Raw genomic sequence first — 20,129 nt, forward strand, 5'->3', positions numbered from 1 at the left:
TGTATGTCCATCTAGTTCAACATAATGGGGGATGGAATACAATGCTTCCTTGAGTGATTCATTATGTTTTACCTTTTTGTTTAATACAATTATTTTTCTAAGAGTGAACCGCACATCAAGCACCAATTCCTATTTTGACTTGACTATGGTTGCAATGGTTAGCAACCCAAGCACTCTGTATGGATTGGTGCCCATAATAATGCCCATTTTATGGTATTTTTTTCTATTGTACATATGTACCTAATTATTATGTTTGATTTGGGATTTAGCTTAGAGGATTAATCTCTTTTCTTGAGAAGTTTGAAATTTGTTACTTAGATTTCTATATGGATGTTTGATGGTGTTGGTAACTTGGAGGTACCTAGCCTTCTTTAAATATTTGGCTATAATTCCTATTTATACCTTTTAGAATCTACAAGCCACATTCCTCATTTGATGGTTGATGGCGAGTTCTTATGTTAGAGGCCTTTGTTTTGGTTTCACACTAGCTCCTATTTTTTTGAAGCATTTATGTGGTAGTTATTATTGTTTTCCATTCTCGTTACTCTACTATCAAATATCTTTTTATTCAAAATTCAACCAAGTTTATTAAGGCTACCTAGATTTCCTTTTCAAATTTTTGGTCATACTTCCTGTAACAACCCCATTATCACTCTCCTGTAAATATTGTTGTAAGAATTGCTATGTAAACTAATGTGAATTAATGTAAATGATCATTAGATAAATTTTTAGGTATATAATGGGTATCCTAAGGAATATTATAAAAAAAATATGGAAATGATAAAATAATATTGAATTACCTCATCAAATTTTGGAGGGAAAAAATAAAAACTACTTTTCCAACTAGTATTTCTAACTTATCTCCCCTTAGTTTTATTCAAATTTTTAGGAGCACTCGTTGGATGTGAAATTTAATTCCTTATCCAAGGAGTACCCATGTTGCATACTTTATATGGACCCTTCTACACAAAAAATGAGAGATACCTGAAAAATGTGATTGCAATCACATTTTTTGATGTATTTCTCCTTTTTCGTGTAGCAGGGTCCATCAAAAGTATGCAACATGGGTACTCCTTGGATGAGGAATTAAATTCCGCGTCCAACATGTGATCCTACTAGAAAATTGAGTAAAAATGTGGGGAAATATGTTGAAAATACAAGTTGAAAAAGTAGATTTTCATTATTTTAGCTTTTCACCTTTTTACTCAAAAAATGGTGAATCATCCCCCATAGTTGAAATCACAATCTTGAATCCTTTTGGTTCTTACAAATTTTATTTTGGCTGTACATTTTTGCTTTGAGACGCATTTTTTACCAAAAAAATTCTCTATTGAAAATGATGATTGGACAGAGAGGGATACAAATTTAGAGTCTATGGAGGTGAAGGGGGAGATTTCTTATGGAACCCCAAAACCTACATTTATTTTTGACTTGTTTATCTAATTTGAGGAATGGCATTTACGGGAAATATTTATTTAGAAGGTTGAACAATAACATGCCTCTAAAAATACATTCACATAATTTTAACTCAACAGAGTAGTGAAGGCATGGATGTTCAGGAATTAAAGCTCATGTATGGATTGTTGTTGGAAGGGGTGACAAATGTAAAAAAAATTAATACATCATATGGGTGCTAAGGAAAGAGGACAATCCATCCTGCTCCTATGGTAGAGAAAGCCATGGTGAGAATGCCATGAACTGTCTTCCAGAAAGAGGAGTCAAGGGGGGAGACAGACACAAGAGAGATGCGGATAGAGAAGAAAGTAGTGTAAGAGAAAGGTGGAGGGAATGAAAAAAGAGCATTGTCGTGGATATATAAAGTGGAGCAAGTGATTTTGATCCCTAGGTGCATTAGGTGGATCTTGGATAGAACTCTAGACTCCTAAGATTTTTATTTATAGGTGGAGATCCAATTCTCTATATTCCCATGGAGACAATAAGGTGGAATGCATAGTTGGCTCTAGATTACTATAGGAGACAAGTGGAGGCACTATGGTTTTGGATTCCTTATAAACAAAGTGGGTGGATTCACTAAACTAGTTGTGGTGTGTATTTTTAGCAACTTTGGATTCCCTAAACCTATTATGGGGTGGAGCTTTAAATGCTTTTGATGCCTTGTTTTGATTGTGTTTTTGGGTGAAGCTTTAAATTCTATGGATTCCTTGTTTTGATTGTGTTTGGGAAGGAACTACTTGCCCACTCTGATGAATGAGATTCCAAGCATCATTATATACATCATTTCTGAATTATATAAGTCATTTCTGAATTATATACGTCATTTCTAAATTATATACGTCATTTCTGAATTATATACGTCATTTCAGACAATGAAAGGAAAGAGAAAGCTTCGTAGCATAGCCAAAGCACATGTATGTCTCTAGATCTGTTTGAGATAGGGCTAGCACCCTAGCTCTCAATTAGGAGGGAATGAGCTCTAACGGAGTGTTGCCTCACCGAGGGAGCGCTTCTCTCAAAGTTCCTAGAGTTCAGGCACTTTGTCGTGCCGAAACTTGATTGAAATGACATATATAAGATAGTGATGGACTTCCACTAATGGAAGAAGTCATTTCCCTACTGGCATGTGAGCCATTTCTTCATGCATAATGACATATGCCCATAGCAGCATTTTCTGGTGTCATTTCGGCTATCAAGTCATGCCATAATGACATATATAATACACTACGATCTGACAAAGAGAGGACATCATGACTAATCGAATCATGCCCATAATAGTATGGGGCCTTTGCTTCCTTCCCTCTCGGGCCCTTTTCCCACTCCTGGAAATGGCCTCCCTACTCCCTGAGCCTAGTGGAACCAGCGGAACTTGCTCTTGGACTGATATAACCTGGGGAGGATGCGTAAGCAAGCTCGACTGTTAAGGCTGCAATCACTGAAACTTGTCTGTGATTCCAGTCATTATATACGTAATTACACAATCTAATTTAAGGACCAGCATGGGCTCGACCAATGGGAGAGGAACTTGAAAAACTAAAAGGAGAGGGCCCCATATGACTTAGGGGTCACTCACTCATTTTGATGGGTGAGAGGCTCGATTTCTAAGGAGCGGGACGAAGTTACTCACTCATCCCAATGGGTGAGGGGCTCAACTGCTAAGGAGAGGGACGAAGTCACTCACTCATATGGGTGAGGGTGCATTAGCACACTCGACTGTCAAGGAGAGGGATTGATCAAAGCGCGTCGGGCCTTACTGATAAGAAAAAGGATGGGATGTTGGGCCACCATACATCCTGAGCCCCGCCCTCCACTCTCTATAGTCCTTCCACGGGGCTCTCGATTCATGCATCTTCTCAACTACCATATATCAGAGATTGAAGTCATTCTGCAACTAGAATGTGAGCAATTTATTCATGCACAATGACATATATAGTAGGTTTGACGGTGGTGTTTGGACTATTGAGAAATGTATGAAATGACATATATAAGATAGTGACGGCATATCTCTCCCTCTCTCACTCACTCAACTCCTCACTCTGCATCACCGGTTCATGAAATGATCACATGGATGTCATAATGACATATATAATGAATGTCACTATCTCTGGTCTCGAAGTCACCTCTAAGGAGGGAAATATCAGGTTGGAAAAACCACAAGGAGGGCAATCTCAGGTTGGAAAAACCACAAGGAAATCTCTCATGAATGACTGGAATCACTGGTTGAAATGACATATATAATAGTAGGTTTTTCGAGCAAGAGCCAATGGAACAATTGATCATACCAGGCTGGAAGTCCCAAGAGTATATCAAGGTTCAATTCGGTCGATATCTCAGGCCTGGCATCTCTTGCTCCCCTTTCAAAGAAAGGCCCCCTCAATTAAGGCCCCCTTCAATTGCGCGGGGCATACAAGGCCGTCGATGGACGGTATCAATATCTCCTAGTTGGCCTGGCATCTCTTTCTCCCCTTTCAGTCTATCCTGGTTGGTTGATATTTCAAGGCCTCAGACCGCATTCTCTGATTACGCTTCCCTAATTGAGTCGAGGTACCACAACATATATAATATCTTTCAGTCATTCCGCTACTAAACTCAGGCATTCTGCGACTAGAATGTGAGCCATTTCTTCATGCACAATGACATATATAGTAGGCTCGATTCATGCATCTGATCAACCACCGCAACATATATAATATAGTGCTTGAATTCTGCTAATAAACTCAGGCATTTCACTAATGGAAAATGATCAATTTCAATAAGAGATTTCTGGAAGTTCGCTACGAGAATCACTGGTTGAAATGACATATACAAGAGTGTTTCCTCCAGCTAGAAAGAGGGTATACGGCTCGAATCTAATTGATCGATTCATGGCAGGCATGGGCATTTCGTAAGTGTGAAAGACGCCTCCTTGGCACAGAGCGTGTTAATTCGGTGCCCTGCGGGGACCCTGGACATAGCGTCAAAATAACACTTCCATTTTTCCACCTGCCTGGAGAGATTAAAAGGGGAGTGAAGCGTGTTGTTCTCTCTCTCTTGAATGAAAGGGGAGCGAGACTCGAAGAGCATGGTATGGGTGATCAACCATAATGACATATGCCCATATCTGCTCTCAATCTCTCTCATTCTCTGGAAGGGAAGGGTGGGAATATGGTGTCACCACAAGAAAGATGGGTGATCAACCATAATGACATATATAATATTTTCTATCAATATCTCTCCTTATTTTCCTCCCTTCTTTTCAACAATGGATCAAAGAATCACTTCCTTCGACATCAAAACAAGGTTCGGGTTCATCCCGGTGACATAAGTGAGCGTATAAGGAAATCTGAATGGCGCTTCTCCAATTGTTGAGAGGGGAAATATCACCCCGACACCTAAATGGAATTCCAAAGCCATGCTTCATGGGTGGGAGAGCAAAGACATAGTCCCACGAATGCGAGATGGGCCCTCGCATCAACTCTAACACAGGGTGCATTCTAGAGAAAACGGTTGGGATCGTTTGACAATCCTGGTGGGGTGCGGGAACAACCTTCGTCCAATTATACAAGGAAGATACATTAGGGAAGTAGGCCCGTCTCCCATTCACATCGGCACTCCATCCCAGCTACCAGAACTTGGTAAAACGAACATCAAACCTATGAAGGAAAGGGTAGCATCACAAACCTCACCTACCGAGGATACCATATCCCCTATAATTGAATCATTGAAAACCCCATGCCATCTTCCTATTCAGCTGCCCCCCCAGGCTCAAACCAGATCCATTGAAGACCCGCTGCGTATCGCGTATAGCTCAAAACTCTTCTTTGTCTCGCCAATAAGGGGGGAGACCTTGGAATAGGCACCTGCGGCAATTGGATATTGGGACATGATTCACTAAGCAAGGGCATGAGTAAACTTAAGGTAATTTGGTTGATTTGATTGAATTTCTCATTTTGATCGGAATCTTGGACCTGAAAGGAACGGAAACGACCCTTGAGGGCCTATAAAACTGCCCCTTGATGGTATGCTTCCACTCATTGGATGAGCTCTAGCGCTTCGGGACAGGCTTTCAATAAATCCCTGACTGGCCTGGATCTTCCTTTAAGGCCTCAAAATCCTTGCCCCTCCATCTGATGGCTACAATTTGGCTTGAGTGGATCCCCGCTTTGGCCAGCACTTTCCCTCATAGCCGAGTTGATCATGCTGGGGTGAGTGATGGGCTTGACCAACCATCTTTGGTCCATTAGGCCCCTCCCATAGTGATCCTTCCTTTAGTAATTCCTATGACCAACTTGTGATTGACTGAAAAAATGAAGGTGGGGAAGATGGATTCACCGAGGGAAAGGCGCCATGGGGTAGGCGTGGTTGGCCTTCCATGGCTGGGGTGATAATCATTTACTCATCAATCACATTAGGTATTCTCTTACCACTTTCAGTTTACCACTATACCCTTCAAGGAGCGAAGGGGTACCTTTGATATGAATATGACCGGTAGTGCTCAGCTGCCATTCCTATCTATCTAATGGGCTGGCATAACCTCCCCCTTATTTGTTTTTTGAGGAATCACATCTTTCCTCTACCTTCAAAACCTAACAAAATCAACTAAAAACCTGACAAACGAGGGACGATATTGGCTTTCTCCTTAGCAATATAAGGATATCTGGTTCGACCCCAGACATACCTATGTGCAGATCATGCAAGTACCCCCATGGGGGTATTCACTCTCTCTCATTCACCACTCAAGGTAGTAGCTTCTTGCATTAGTGTCTCTAAGGATCCATTCTCTGGCTCGAAGAGCTCATTCCCTTGCTCTAAGAGAAAAGGTGTGAAGCCACTTGTCCCTTCGGGGGCAAGGATCCATTCTTCCTCTCCTCTCCTTATATTGAGAGCCCTGTCGGGGGCATCCTCTCCTTAACAGTCGAGCATGCTTATGCATCCTTATGGTCGAGCAGTTCCCCTTTCAATCTATCTAGGTTGGTCGGCCTGAGCTTGCTCCCCCTTCAAATTAAGGCCCCCTTCAAATTGAGGGTGGCATACAAGGCCTGAGATGGATGGTAGAAATCTCTCCAGGTTAGTCGAGATTGAAAGGCCTGATACCACATCGTATGAAATCTATTTCAGGAATTTCTAGAATGTGAGCCATTTCTTCATGCATAATGACATATGCCCATATATGCATTGTCTGCTAAACCGTAATGACATATATAATGAATGAATGCATAATGACATATGCCCATAGCAACATCTGCTATCCACACGTGCCATTTAGGTCATGTAACTAGAGAGATTTCAAGGTCCGGAGAGTCTTGCACTTCCTAGTGCAAGGAAAAGCGTAATGACGGTAGAAATGCATAATGACATATGCCCAGCATTTTCTGCTAAAGTGTAATGACATATGCCCATATCAGCATTGCTATCCACACCATTTAGGAATAGCCAAAAGCGAACACCGGCAGGAAGATCTGAGATGTCTTCCTGGGTGGGCATCATTGTCAGACAGGAAACACACCCAATCCCATACCGACCTCGATATGTGAAATCGTCTTCCGCCATATGTACTGATCTTTCTCAGGAGACCTGGTCAAAGCTCACTCCGAGATCTGAAACTCAAAGGATGCGTAAGAAGGCTCGAGTGATAAGGAAAGGACTAGCAGGGTGAGTAAGTGAACTCTCGACTAAAATGCCGCCATCACTCAACTGGCTACCATCGTGAGCCTGCCGAACTCTTGATCAATGGGAGAGGACCGGTAGGGTGAGCTTGTCGAACTCTCAACTAAAAGGAGAGGGGCTCGACTGATAAGGAGAGGAAATCTCTAAGTATGCCTATAAGAAAGTGTAATGACATATATAATTCATCACGGAATGACATATCTCATTCATTCATGCATAATGACATATGCCCATAGCAGCATTGTCGAATGGAAGAATCAGAAATGCATAATTCATTCATGCATAATGACATATGCCCATAGCAATAAGAATGACTTCTATAATGAATGACATAATTACGTATATAAAGAATGACTGGAATCATGGACAAATTTTAGTGATGGCGGCGATGGCAGCGATGGAGGCGATGGCTGCATTTTCGGCATTCAAAAGGTGCGAAGCCGCTTGTTCTTCCGAGAACAAGGGATGAAGTCACTCACTATTCATATGGTGAGGGTGCGTAAGCACACTCGACTGTCCAAAAGAGGGACGGAGTCACTCACTATTCATATGGTGAGGGTGCGTAAGCACGCTCGATTGTCTAGGAGAGGGCCCTGACTTCTTCATAGGGTCAGAGTCACTCACTATTCATATGGTGAGGACCAAAGGGGTTTGACTGTCAAGGAGAGGGGTCACTCACTATTCATATGGTGAGGGTGCGTAAGCATGCTCGACTGACCAAGAGGGCATTTTATGCTCAAAATAGATCATACTCAAAAAAAGAGTTTGATCTTGGCTCAGAACGAACGCTAGCTATATGCTTAACACATGCAAGTCGAATGTGGCTTGCTTCCCCATCCATCCTCATGGGGGTAGAAGGCCAAGATGAATGGCCCCTCCTAACGCATGCTCACTCACTCAAATGATATGCGAGTGGTGCGCTAGGCGTGGGGCACAACAAGCAAAGTGGTAAATGGGTGTGTAACACGTGGGAATCTGTCGAATAGTTCACTCCAAATTCTGAATAATTCATAAAGCAAGCTAATTTTCACTGTTCAATGAGCCCACGTAGTATCAGGTAGTTGGTTAGGTAAAGGCTGACCAAGCCAATGATGCTTAGCTGGTCTTTTCAGATGACCAACCACACTGGGATTGAGACACGGCCCAGACTCCCTTGGCGGGTAGCAGTGGGGAATATTGGACAATGGGCTCACGCCCGATCCAGCAATATCGCGTGGGTGAAGAAGGGAACTATCGCTTGTCAAGCTCTTTCGTCAAGTTTTGATCATGACAGGACTCGAGGAAGAAGCCTCGGCTAACTCCGTGCCAACAGCTGCAGTAATACAGGGGGGAGCAAATGTTATTCAGAATGACTAGGCGTAAAGGGCACGTAGGCGATGAAAAGGGTGGAAAGCGAAAGTCACCAAAACACTGGTGGGGTGCTTTTTTGACCATTTCACTTGAGTGAGATAGGAGAGAGTGCAATTTCATGTGGAGGGATCAAATCCTAAGATATACGAAGGAACACCAACCGCAAAAGCAACTCTCTGGGTCCCCACTAACGCTAGGCTGAAAAAGCATGGGGAGCAAACAGGATCAGATACCCTAGTAGTCCATGCCATAAGCGATGAGTGTTCGTCCTTGGTTTGCCTGCCTACTAGGTAAGATTAGGATCAGGGGCCTAGCTAATGCGTGAAACACTCCGCCTGGGGAGTATGGTCGCAAGACTGAAACTAAAAGGAATTGACGGGGGCCTACACAAGCAGTGGAGCATGTGGTTTAATTCGATACAACGCGTAGAACCTTACAAGCCCTTGACATATGAACAAGTGTGCCTGTCCTTAACGGGATGGTGCAAAAAATCATACAGGTGCTGCATGGTTATCGTCAGCTCGTGTCATGAGATGTTTGGTTAAGTCCTATAACAAGCGAAACCCTCATTTTGTGTTGCTGAGACATGCGCTAATGGATCAATGTCATCACCCCTTGTCAAGGGCAAGGGTGAGTAAGCGAACTCTCGGAGGCAAGCGCCTCTTTTTGATTGATAACACTCCTATGAAGGTAGGTGTGTGCTGCACTCACAAGAGACTGCTAGTGATATGCTGGAGGAAGGTGGGGATGACGTCAAGTCCGCATGGCCCTTATGGGCTAGGCCACACACGTGCTACAATGGAAATGACAATGGGAAGCAAGGCCGTAAGGCGGAGCGAATCCGGAAAGATTGCCTCAGTTTGGATTGTTCTCTGCAACTCGAGAACATGAAGTTGGAATCGCTAGTAATTGTGGATTAGCATGCCACGGTGAATATGTACCTGGGCCTTGTACACATCGCTCGTCACACCCTGGGAGTTGATTTCGCCCCAAGCATCATACCAATGAACACCCTATCTATATATGTTCCACTAGTGTGGCCCACTACGGTTGGGGTGGTCTTATTGGCACATACCACGGTGGGGTCTTCGACTGGGGTGAAGTCGTAACAAGGTAGCCATAGGGGAACCTGCGGCTGGATTGAATCCCTCACCATATGAATAGTGAGTGACCCCTATAAAGTAGTAGGGGTGATGGCGCCCGGTGGTTGTTCAAGTTCCTTTCTGGTGGGGCGACCTTCCCCTTCTTTGGTCAGGAGAGTGGGTTCGTAACCTCACCCCCTACCCCAAAAGAGAGTTTCTTGTCTTAGTTACTTATTTAAGAGGGCCCACGTTACCTCTCCTTTTAGTCGAGAGTTCATTACCTCACCCTCACCCTCTTTTTCTCTAGGACTGAATTGCTCACATATAGCGATAGATAGATTGCTTGGACTACAAAATCAATCAGTCAAGGTAAATCCGTCAAAATAGCAGTAGCTGCTGGTAATGGGAATACTGAAAAAAAATGTTCCGTTGGAGCTGTACAACAGTTCTGGGCCATCTATGGTTTTGTAAGAGATAGAGCCCATCTATCTTATGGGCACCCCTCCAGCTTTACTAATAACAAGAATGAGCTTCAGATGGGCCATCTCGATTGAACCTCTTTCTCTGTTTGTCTAGGCATATGAAGAACTTCGTCCCAGTTCTTCTCTATGCGTTAATCCAATAACCTAACTGTATTGCTATCTCTTGTGCTTATCCTAGAAGCCAGCTGTACAACCCCTTTCTTTCCCTTGGTGCCTACTAGGCCGGCCCTAACCTTCCTTTTGGCAGTCCCCTAACTGAGACACCCCCCACGTTGCCTGCTTGGAGTGGGTTCCGCATTTGATATATGGACCCCTTTAGGTGCTTTACCTACCACATCCGTTCACAAGTCAAAACCATCTTGTTTCAATGAGATATTGAGGAAGGGGTTTGTCGAATGCCAGGTCCATGGACGAGATATGAGTGCTATCACTGAGAAAGGTCCTATTGCTTGCTGAACACACTGGATCAATTGAGATGAGAAAGGGTTTGGACGTTTCGAATAAGTGGTGTTTCGTCGAATAGGTTCCATACGACGTACTTCATTTCGTAAGTGTTCCCAGAAGTCAATAGCCCAATGAATATAGACAAAGCGTTTCGGTTAACCTATCCACTATTGAGAACCTATATACTAAGGATTTAGTTCAATGGTCAAGTAGTTTACAAAAGAGAGAGGTCTGTCAAAGGCGTGTTTTAGCATGTGCAGGTATCTCACGTATCATTCTATTACTACTATTAGGTAGGGGCTCTTGATCCAATCCTATCGTAGCACTTAGCAATCCAATAGGTAGATCCTTGCAGGCAGCACTTCTCCCTAACTAAGCTCTCCCGGCGTAGCTACAGTTAAAGCCGAATCATGGCATGAAAAAAGAGAGTATAATGGAAGGTAACAGGTATCTAAGCTAATATATAGAGGACTGCCTAAGAAGACTGTATGTTATAGGGTTATCACTGGGGTGCATGAAGTAAAGGGTAAACCGGTCTAATGAAAGGCATATGGTAAGCATGTTGATTCTACAATGTTCCACTATGGGAAGCATGATGATTCTGCTAAGGTCTTATAGTGGTGCGTCTAACAGGTAACTTGAAACTTGTCACTGGGAAGACCTCATGGTATAGGGCCTCTTGGGAAGACTTCATGATATAGCGCTATAACATAGAAGGTATTTCTGGGGGTAATAAAGCAAGGAAAGGGTTTGATGGCCATACTAAACTGAGATTCAATCCTGGGTGAATATTGGGCATAACTAAATCGTCCTAAGGTTAGAGAGATATGGTAAGCATGCCGATTCTCCAAGGTCTAAGGTGAGGGCTCATCCATCAACCCATCCCAATCCTGATTCCCATGTTCCATTCCCATTCCAATTCCCATCCAACGATCCAATGATCCTACCCATGGCATCCTTGGCTTCTAAGGGATACCCTCCTAACTCACTACATGATTCCAAGGATAGGGATACAAATCTCCTCCCTCTACAAGTTCATGCAAGTAAATAGAAACCAAGGTAGTGTGTAATGCCCCTGTCTACTAGTTGAGTACTTATGGCTTCTCTTCTAGGAGGTTGAGCATCCCAATCCCATCAGCAGTTTCTAAGGTAAGTTCTAGAAACTAACTAACAACATGCCATGCATTCTTTTTCTAGGGCTGAAGATCTACAAGTTCAGGTAGGTGGGTGAAAGAGTAAAGGCAAAGGCATCTTCCATACAACTATTCCATCCTGGCTTAAGAAGAGGTTGGGCATGAATTCCTCCTCCCTCAACTAGGAAGAAGGCATATGGCAGAGTGACATTTCTAGGTCTAAGGTAAGGGAGAAAATCCCACCCCAATCCGGTGCTTCTTTCTTCTAAGAGAAAGTAATGGGTTGGGCATGAAATCCTCCCTTTCCTAGTCTTTTGGTAGTAAATCAAGTAAATAATAGAAGGATGCGTAAGCAGGCTTGACCACTAGGAAAGGATGTGTAAGCAGGCTCGACTAATCAGGAGAGGAAGCTGCTACTCAATGTATTTGACGAATTGAATATCCATAAAAAGTCATGAAGTAGATGTAGATTCATAAAGAAATGATTCTCCTGGCTCGGTTGGGTCGTGCAAAAAAGAAGGTGTGAAGCTGCCAGAGAAGAAATAAGAGGGGCAAAGTCAATCTGTCATATTATATACGTAATAAGAGTTCTTCCTAAATACCATAAGAAAGAGGTTCTATTTTGCTCGATCAGCCTGTTCACTAATTGGGTATTTTGGGCTCCATATGAAACCCATTGTTTCCATGGGTCATTGACATAATCTTCCACTGGGTTAGTCAATGTCATTTGTCATTAGGCAAGTCGCTAAATGAGAGCCTTTCAGGTTCTTCCTTCTCCTTCCATCCTCGCATTGTCCTAGGGTGCTAGTCAAAAGGGTAAGGATGTGTTTGTTTCATTCCAACCAATCCTGGGTCTATAGTTGTTCCCTCCTAAAGCCTAAGGTATAAAAGTTTAGCTAGGGTTACCAGGTCTAGTTCTGGCAAGTAGAGTGAGTGGTTCCTATATGCGAGATAACCTCCTCCGTACACAAGCTTTACCAGAGAGGTTTTTCTCTTCCCTTGATGAGGACTAGAATGAATACCTTATTTTAAGGACTCCCTTTTAGGAGATCCATTCATCCTAGTCCTTCCCTTTGGCAGCCGCTAATAAATCAAGCCAAGCCTGCATGTAGCACATCCATCACTGTCCAATGAACCAAAGAATAGGTGATTTCCCACCCAGTAGCCTGCCAACCCCTTCTCATAGCCCCTTCTTATAGTCCTTAGTCAGTGCCATTGGTCGTTGCTAAGAATTAGGTCACTGTCACAAGGTCAGGCTATAGCAACCAAGCATTGACAATTGATCATACACTACTGGTCATAGTACATCAGAGCTACCAAATACAGCTAGTCATAGTCCATCATTCCCAAACAGTCACTGCCTTATTATAATAGTAGGGTTGGGGTCACCGAGTGGAAGGAAGGACAAGTTGATGTCGAAGAAGGACAAGCAAGTTTATTTCTAAGTTTATCGCTTTATATACTCGTACCCCAGCAAGACTAAGGAAGCCAGGGTTGGACGAGGTGGCTGGGCTTTGAAACTCTTTGATTGATACAGAGAGAGATGGGCTTGATACACTCTTTTACAGGAAGGAGGAAGTAACGTAAAGCACCCCACATAGCTCTGGACATGCATGGTACCGTATGGTATGGCACACGGTACAGTGACAAATTCTTCCCTGCCTGGGCTGGCCTAGCCTAGACTACATGGTTGGGTTGTTCAGTTGAACTTATTAACTTTGCTACTCGACTAGTATACTCAGCTTGGATACTTAGCTTCACTCCCGGGCTGGGCTAGAAATAGACATAGACATAGATCAGGGGAGGGGCCATCATAGTCAATCATAGTCGATAGACACACATAGCTTCTCATTGCCTTTAGGTACGTGCGATACAGTAGTCGTTCATTGTAGATAGCCAGTTGCCTTTGCCGGGAGTATTTGTCTCATTAACGATAACCACTAGTCTTAGTCCCAATTATAGCCAGCTTTTCAGTGCCAATTGCCGATAGTCATTAGTCCCCTTTTAGAGACACACTGCCAGAATCATAGAGCTGGACCCCACAGGGTTGTATACAGAACAATGGTTCCTACCTGCTCCACACTGAACCTATGGAACCTTAGTTCTATCTCAATCAGATGACATGAACGATACATTCATTACTGACTATGCACCTGTTGATGAGAATGGATCATGCGACAGACACATGGGTTTCATTCACGCTTGTCAGGGAATGACAGTCAGCGATGGGAAGTGGCCCTATTGATTGCATTGATTGCCCACATAAGCAGAAATGGGCGGTACAACGAATAGACGAATAACATCTTGAGCGTTGGCAGCCTTACCGATTGATACTGAACAGGAGGTCCTACAAATACTCACAGGGAGGGACTAATCCAATGGGAAGCACTCTTCAAACCTATCCTCGGTGAGTGCATGAATCTATGGTCGATGCATGAAGCTCTGGTACGTCGGTACATGAATGAAGCTCCTTTCAATGCAGCAATTAGCTCTTGTCGATGTAGCTAGCCTACTATAATTAGTGGGCAGCAGCATGATGAAGCTATGGTTGGTGCAGTTAGAAGTGATTGCATTGAGAAAGAGAACATCATTCCAATAAGAAGAGATAGGAGACCTCACCCCTCAACTAGACTGGCAACCGTGGCCCTTGAAATAGGCCTCAAAATAGACCCTACAAACTCTAATAAATACACCCTCTACCCTACCAAACTACACCCTACACAGTACGGGGCCGAGTGAGTGAGTCACCATTGGGTTCATAGCTGATTAACACTCATTCCCAATCATTCACAACTGGTCATTACCAATCAGCCAATAGGATATCAGACCCCCGAGCATCATTGCCGTAGATCATTGATGATACCAGAGAGACCCTCATTCATAGGAGGTGCCGATAGCCAATTACCGATACCTGCAAGACCATGCCCCTCATTCCCACTGGTCAATGCCAGTCGAGAGGACATCAAGCCCAGGAAGGAGGTACCGATTCACGATAGACGATACCTAGACCCTCATTACCCACCAGACCAAGAGGTTGACAGAGGGAAGGGCCTAATCACAGGGAGGGCACACTCCTATTGCTACCACGTAGAGCTACAAATACATAGAGTCAATTTGCATAATCACATATATAATGATAGGAGCTAAATAGTGCATGCAGAGCACCTTAATCTTAATGCTTACCTGCTACTCTATTTGACTTTCTTCACGATTGATTGCTTTATATACTTGCACCTGGAGAACTAGTGAACCAGGGTTGGAGATGGCGATGAGGTTACCGAATTGAACTGATAAGGTTCGCCATCAATGCCAATAGGAGTTGTATTCAATCCATTACCATAGCACGATTCCCTTGTTGAGCCCGGTTCCCCATAGCACGATTACTACCCATCCCTTGCTAGCCTGATTCTCGCACGATTCACATACCACGAGGCCCATAGCATGATTACTACCCATTCCCTAGTAGAGCATGAGTAGCATACATGATTCCCATTGATCAATCCCATATATCTAGGCCCATACACGTAGAGGATGTGAGTGCACTGATGAGGAGTGATTTATTCGATTGATGAACATCGTTGGAGGTGGGGCAGTACAATAGACATCATATGCTGTCGAGAGGGGTGGGTCAATGGATGGATGGATGGAGGTGATCCTTATTATGAGAGCACAAGCCCCATTGTACGATTCCACATAGCACAATGACTCCCTATTCCCTAGTAGAGCACGATTCACATACCACCATTCCCATAGCACGAGGCCCATACATGTAGAGGAGGATTTACATACAGGCGTTACCACAGATACACATTGAGCTACACTACTCACACACACACATACCCAACATTCACAATAATCACTAGACGTAGCAGCACATATAGCACCCTCACATAGACAATAGATCCAGTCATAAACAGTGCTCAGAGCCAAGTATGGCCGAATCCCCACGTAGCCCACTGAGAGGAGAGCCCATCACTACCAACCGGTGTTCCCAACTCATATATCACACCCCCACACATAGCCCACCTCATATTGACAACTAGCCGATTGCCAATCATTCACAAACGATCATTCCTAGTCATCCTAGAGTCGATCATACCCACATTGACCTTCATACCTGAGTCACCCTAACCACATGACACATCCACCCAACATGTGTAAGGTACGGGATGGGAAGAAGCTACGATATAGGATGGCATAGGAAGGGAAGGGACCAAGTGAGTGAGGCACAGACATAGGGGCATTCATTGTTGATAGCAGCCGATAGTTGATGCAGTCAATCCAAGAGTCTTTGTCAATGACAAGAGGCGATCCAAGTGTTTATATTTGATGCTTAGCTTTCTTTCATCTTGAATTTTTATCACGTCCTGATGCAAGGTCTAATCTCACGTCCCAATACGAGGTAAAATCTAAGGGCCCTCGAACCTCATCCCTTTCCCCCAGATGAGGGGAATTTCTCACAGGTGATTTAGAGATCCTAAGTACAAGTATGTAGATCCATAGTATCAGTATGACATTTTCTTGACGGGGATAACCTCGAGCCCCACCTACTAGCGGGGATAACCTCCCTACCTACTAGCACGGTTGAAGATGCGAGTGAATTGAATGGTTGAATGAGTCCGCGAGTCCCACTGATGATAGAATTTGCAAGTGATTTCCTGTTGATGACTGCAGCATTGAATTGATGTTCCCCCCTGCATTGAATGGTGAGACTAGGCTTGAAAGCTGGCATCTATATTTCCTTGGTACGAAAGCTAAGCAAGAGAAGTCTAGCAAATGAGGTGAAAAGGTCAAAGTGTGGAAAGGGATAAGAAAATAAGCAACGAAGTCAAGGGTGGACTTGGGTACTACGAAGGTAAGTAGGATATGCTAACTAAGGTGAGGGAGACAAGGCCTAGTGCTTTGGACTAAAGAAGAGGAGTGAAGGTATGAAGGGTGACTAATGGGAAAAGGAGTCAAGGGGTCTTTGAAGGGGAAGAGGTAGGATAGAAGAGATGGAAGAAAAGGAAAGAAAGAAATAAAGGATGCGTAAGCAGGCTTGACCACCAGGAAAGGAAGAAATTAGAAGTCTAATATTTAGAGATTTCACATCAAGACTACTGGGTGGGGGGAAGACCATCATCATATTTAGAAGGTGGAAGGTCTCAATATTTAGAAGGTGTAAAGTCTCAGATAGATAGAGAGATTGAGACAGGTTAGAAAGAGGTTGAAAGAAAGAAAGAACTGATACTACTAAGTGGACTAATAGAAGTTCTATTAAGGCTTAAGTGAAGTCAGTGACATGGACGATCAATCAATGGACTAGGCAACTAGATAGGGGAGGGAACCAGAGTTCTTGACTTTTTGATATAAACTAAAGCTTCTTTCAATACTTGGAGTGGCAAGAGTAGAGAGAGATAGAGGAGAGAGCTAGCTTAAACCTATAAGAGTTTAGAATTTGTCACCACTAACTAATCTGCACAAGGCTAGTCTTATTCGTTTGAGAGAGAATCAAAACAAAGAGATTGAACTTATGGACTGGGACGACAAGGTAAGTTGAAAGAAAGAGAAAGTCTAGTCTCGCTAGAGGATAGAGCGGGCAAGCTCATTAGAACTAGTTGGGTTAGAGTTAGTGAGAATGAAGTGAGAGGGAACGAACAGGAGATTGAAACCAATAGGTGAGTGAAAGAGATCAAAGGCAAGGTGAAATCAAGCTAATTGGAACTGACACTTGCAGAAAAGTAGGGCTAAGACTCACTGCTTGCACTAAGGCTAGTTTGTAGATCGACTCGGAAAGCTAATAGGACTGACTTTCATAGTCGTTTTTTCTTCTACTGCTTAATACTAAGGCAAGTCAGAAGTGGGCTTACTGACAGAGACTAAGAAAGGAGAGGAGAGGATGGAACTTGCCAGAGCTAGGGAAGTCAAGGTAGGCCAAGTCCAACTAAAGGCTCAGTCAAGATAAAGATTGAAAGAGAGGTTGAAATCAAGCCTAGGAACGGGAGACAAACCAGATATGGAATCGTTTCAGGCTAGTTAGTACCAAAAATTCTAGACCGGACCGGCTTGACCAGGGATGGAAATCTTTCTTCTTCTCATGGTGGACCTTAGAATGGATGGACACAACTTAGTTGGAGTTCTTAAGGTAGGGAGAAAGTCAAATGAAAAGGGGAGTTGATGGGATCAAAGGAATGGGGGAGACCAACAAAACAACCGGCTTCTGAATCCAGCTCAGTGTACACAAGTGGAAATAAATGATCTTACTCACTTAGATTGGTTCTGTTGGTTCAACCTGCATAAGTCCAGCTGGAAATAAACCAGTCAGAACAAACACTAGAGAGATCTAGGCTTAGCGTTAGTGGGGGAAGGTTGAGACTATTCATTCTGAAATCAAGAGAGAGAGTCAGGTCGTAACACTATTAATAAAGTCAATATAATATTGATAGATTTCTAAGTCTCTCCAGATTGGAGAGAGTTTAGATCGGTACAAGAATGGAGGTTTCTTCGTTGGAGCTCAGGGAGAAAGAAAGGGTACTAGTTTCTCTTTTTCTCTTGATTGAAGGCACTAAGGCAAGTGACATAGGGCTTACTGGGTGGTTAGATCTCTTCTCTGCCCTGTAGTGCACGTTAGGTTTCTTCCTTGTCCTTTGTGAGTGCAGTTAGGTCCGGTCTGGGGGTATGGGTTAGGAGTGGGCGTAGCAGTTAATCTAAGCAGGTAACGTGGGAAAATATGACCAGGTAAGGGTAGGAGTGGGCGTAGCAGTTAATCTAAGCAGGTAATGTGGGAAAATATGACCAGGTAAGGGTAGGAGTGGGCGTAGCAGTTAATAGAACCAAGTCTCTCAGTGTAGGTATGTGTGCGCTATGGGAGGTGTCTCTACTCTCTTTGGTAGGTGCTTCCCCCTCCCTCGCTCTGGGTATGTATCTATCTGAGGAGGTTCTATCCATGTGGGTTTCCCCTCTCTCTGGCTAGGTAGGTGTCTCTCTGTGTGGGGTCTCCCAGCTATGGAGGTGCCATATGGATTCTATTATAGAGTCTATCTATTGTTGTTTTTTGGGGAATGTCGAAGTATCCCCATGCCAGACTATAAAAACTTCTGATCTCACAGTCTTTTCTTTCTCTGGAAGGTGATCCTTTGTTTTGAGGGACTGGAGGGTATGGGTTTGTGGTTCCTTCTTTCCTTCCCTGGAGGGTTTCCTTGTCAGGGTAAGTAGGCGGGCAGGATATTATTGATGCCATTTCTTCGGATGGGTAGGATATTATGGTGTGAAGTTACCTTTTGCGTGGGCATGATCGTATGATCGTAGATATATATGCACAAAAATGACCACCCTAAGCGCGTTTAAGGTTTGTTAGTTTTTGGTGTGGATAACGGATCTAAAGACCCTCACGTTTCATACATTGTTTCTAATTCTTCATTCGTTTTGAACGGCCGGCTCTGGCAACCACTGCTACAACATTACTCATGTGAAACCAGCAACGGAAGTCTAGTTTAGGGAGTGAGTGAATGTCTAGCTAGAGTGAGTGAGGCAGACACTGATCGATGGAGACACCAACCAAGCAATTATGAAGGTTTTCCCCTATGATCCTCCCTACTTCTTTTTCGGCCCTGAGCCCCCGGCTTACCCTGGAACCTTTGAGACCGCTTGCGGGTGGTTCTGCTTTCCCTCCATTTCCTCCTCAACTGGTTCCGCCATCTTCTATATTCTTTCATGATGAAAGGAGACCCTTGTTTCTACGGATCTGTGTCGTCCCCTTCCTGAAGCCACTGAAGCAGTTGAGTCGATTCGTTGTTCGATAGAAGTTGGACCAGCTCTTCGATATTTTCAATGACCTACACAACGATCTGTAATACATCCCACTTCGGCATACCCGCTATTTGTATGATGGTATGACAGAATGAGCAACAACCCAAAGTGGTGGGATACTGTTAAAGTATCCGGCTCTAAACAAACCAAACAAGGCGGGTAGTATATGCAATAGTTGATGAAAAGATCTGATTAGGTATCCCCTTCCGTCCTATAGTGGGATTCCCCAGCGTGCCTACATTCATGCCCGACGGGAAGTTTGGAGTGGCCAGTAGCTCTTGCATGTAGTCGACGGCTCCGATCAAATTCACAAGTGGTCTTAGTTTCCCTTGAATAGTGAAATGCTCCTCATCTACGATCATTAGTTTGAGATCGCATACAGTGGTTGGTATTAGTTCGTTCGAGAATTCGTTTTCAAATCAAAATATAGAAAACCCAATTAGTTGGAAAAACTGTTAGTGGAAAATCATCCCCTATATAGCAAAACCAACCAATCAATAATGTTTAGAATCATCCCTGAATGCTGGCTGTCGGCCGTGTTATTCACGCTGGCAAGCACGTGTCATTATCATGGAATCTTATATTAATAGCATGATGGTGAATAGATTGTGTCCGTAGTTAGCGATGGGGATTGGAAGGAAATCAGTTTGTTCATTGGCGGGCGCGCGCAACCAACATGAAAAGGATGGTGAGTCCATGTGGCCCTTGTCCCTTTCTCTATACGGATAAGGGGCCATCTCCGGGTCAAC

General features: G+C 43.7%; 1 pseudogene; it reads left to right on the forward strand.

Moving 5' to 3' along the window:
- Window positions 1-7,859: 7,859 nt before the first annotated feature.
- On the forward strand, window positions 7,860-9,597 carry LOC149150300 (18S ribosomal RNA; annotated as a pseudogene).
- Window positions 9,598-20,129: the final 10,532 nt, after the last annotated feature.

Source organism: Pinus tabuliformis, chromosome 9 (assembly GCF_031772625.1).
Source record: "Pinus tabuliformis cultivar Carrire ecotype Pingquan chromosome 9, CPIR1, whole genome shotgun sequence".
Lineage (NCBI taxonomy): Eukaryota > Viridiplantae > Streptophyta > Pinopsida > Pinales > Pinaceae > Pinus > Pinus tabuliformis.